Source organism: Pygoscelis adeliae, unplaced genomic scaffold (genome assembly GCF_000699105.1).
Source record: "Pygoscelis adeliae isolate BGI_AS28 unplaced genomic scaffold, ASM69910v1 Scaffold71, whole genome shotgun sequence".
Classification (NCBI taxonomy): domain Eukaryota; kingdom Metazoa; phylum Chordata; class Aves; order Sphenisciformes; family Spheniscidae; genus Pygoscelis; species Pygoscelis adeliae.
The window spans coordinates 5,474,055-5,476,676 of record NW_008824356.1 but is presented as its reverse complement, the minus strand read 5'-3'; the positions used below and the strand labels follow the sequence as shown (position 1 = coordinate 5,476,676).

The window sequence follows — 2,622 nt, the reverse complement described above, 5'->3', positions numbered from 1 at the left end:
CGCCCCGGCCTGAGAAAGGCCCGGTGCAGGCGAGACTTCAGTCGTCAGTGCATAAACCAAAGCGATGAACAGGACGTGGACTGACCCAGAACCGTGTCCTGGGGGAGCCTGAGTGCATGTGGACAGTGCCTGATCCAGCCAGAGATGCCAGGGTGGACGCATGGATGATGAACCAGTTTTGGGTTTCATTTGGGTTGGCTTCTGATGTTTTTTTTCATGACATGGCACACTACGAAGTGTAAACATCCAGTGAAGTCAAAATGAAAACATCTCAATGTGACTGAAGCAAAAGAGCCAAAAGTGATGTTTGTTTTCATCCTCATAGGGAACTTGCAGTTAATGAGTCAGCTCTTGTTCTCCCATTACTTTAGCAACATGCCACTCTGACAGATTCCTGCCTGGAGATCACTTGTGATCTACAGTTCATCGTGTCATCTGAATTGTACAAACATTACTCAGCGCAAGCTTTAAAACGTGGTCTTGGTTGCATGCCAGTGTTGTTCAGCTCTCTTCCAGCATTAAACACACAGCTCAAAGTTCACTTGGAAAAATGGGAGCGATGACCTGCCTTTAGGATGTTGTATTCCTGAAACAAATACTTGCATCAGAGAATGAAAAAGTGAAGTTTCTCTGGCTTGTATTTACTTTGTGGAACACTGTCAGAGGTTACTGGCGCTGTCCTCTGACTTATCCACCTGACTACTGCCAGGAGCAAAGGCAGACACTCAGCTTTGATGCCTTTACGTTCTTATTTCCCATGCAAGCAAAACAGAACAAAACAAAGCTTTGGACAAATTACTCCAAGGAGAGCAAATGTCACCTTAAGTGGTTCTTGCTGTGTAGCCTCACAGAGCTCACCTCTTGTGTGACCTGCTTAGGTTTCCTACTCCCAGTAGAGTGGCCAGGAGCACAGCTGGAGACAAGCAAAGCCACTGCAGCCTTCCCTATGTGCTCTGCTGAAAGCACCGCAGGGCAGAGCTGCAAACCTTCCTACTCTCCCCCTCCTCAGCCCACAGCTTTGCCAGTGAACCTCCAGCCTCACCTCAGATGCTCGTTACGACGGCACAACATAACCATAATGTAGCCCTTTTACATAATAAACAAGAAAGGCAAATTCAGAAGCAAGAGCCAGAAAAGAGGTTTTCAGTCCCATTTATTATTAGGTTTGGCACCCAAAGTTAGTCCAAGTTTTGTACTGAGACAACAGAAAGAACAGAGGAATTTGTTCTAATAAATTTGTCATTTAAATGTATCAGGAATGCAATGAGTGATAGCGGTGCAGAGAGCGCAGAGGTGAAATGGGGCAGGAAAAGGACTGTCATGGTCCAACAGCTGCTTAGTCTGAGAACTGAGGATATAACAGTAAAATAGTACAGAAAATTAACTTTTAGGTTCATCAGATTTGAAAAGGTTTTTACAAAATTCTCCACAATATTATAAAGAAATCAAAGTTACCCAGGGGTAATCACTACCATTTATTAAAGAGTAGTTGAAAAGCAAAGTTCAAGAAAAGAAAGAAACAGGCGATTTTTAGCAAGGCAAACTGGGTTTGCTCAGAGGAGCATCATTTATTAATAACCTCAAAAGCAGAGCGAGGAGCAAAATTTGCAGATGGTAAGACATTATTTAAGTTACTCAAGACTAACTTAACTATGTCACCTACATGTATTTAGGTCTGTATGACTTTAGGACTGTAGCTTTAGCTATCTGTAACTGAAAGTGTTATCACAGTTCACGGCACCTTTAATTTGTAAACTCGGATAAATGCAGGATAATGGAGTTAGGTACTGTATGGTAGTCTGCTGCAGTCAAAGGTCTCTGGGCAGCAGAGAGGAAGATATCAGTGACTAACGGGGATTGAACGTGGTTTTCAGGCTTAGGTCACAGAAAAAGAAAAAGCGGAAAGAGTATAAAGAAAAAAATAAAAAGTTGAGGAGACACTGTCATACATTAGGAAAACAGCGAGAACAGTTAAATTTCGTTACATGTGACTAAAAAAAGAGCACACACACAAAGAAAAATCTTTAGATATATGGGAGAGGAATAAGAAACACACGTTGGGTCCTTTGCCTCCTACCAGCCCTACTCCAAACTGGAGTCAGAAACAGTCTGTCATCTTGAGTTGTGTTTTAGTCCTACCTTCAGCTCCTAAATTTCTCTCGAAAATCCTCAGTTTTACCCACCACCAACAAAAAGTCCGTAGCAAGCCAGAACCTTGCCAAGCAGGGAGCCGTTTGCTCGCACTAAACCGAAGTCTCAGTCCAATCAGAAAAGTCAAATGGTAAATCAAGAATGATTGAAACACAGACCCTGCTGAAAATAACAGCTGAAAGCAGATGGATGAAAGTACCGCCCAGCCTCTGGTGACTGCAGCCTGTCAAGTGAACATGAGCCAGCCATGGAAGCAACCCTGGCTCCCCCAAAGCCAATTTAGTCAAGTATTTTTCATACCTATAGGCCCACACTTCCCAGAACTCCTCTCCTCTGATTTCAGGGCTGTTTTGTTTTGTTTCTGGCTCTGTGAACTGTTCAATCACTCCTTTATATCGTTTGCCAATTTCTGGACCAAAATAAAACCCCTGTGCTTTGCATTTCTTCCTCTCTCCATTGCCGCATCTGTTT

At 43.2% G+C, this 2,622-nt stretch overlaps 1 protein-coding gene across 1 annotated transcript in view; it reads right to left on the bottom strand.

Annotated features, from left to right (window-relative positions):
• The window catches only part of FLVCR2 (feline leukemia virus subgroup C cellular receptor family, member 2), a 42,460-nt gene that overhangs the window by 33,019 nt on the left and 6,819 nt on the right, over positions 1–2,622 (bottom strand). The window lies entirely within an intron of this gene.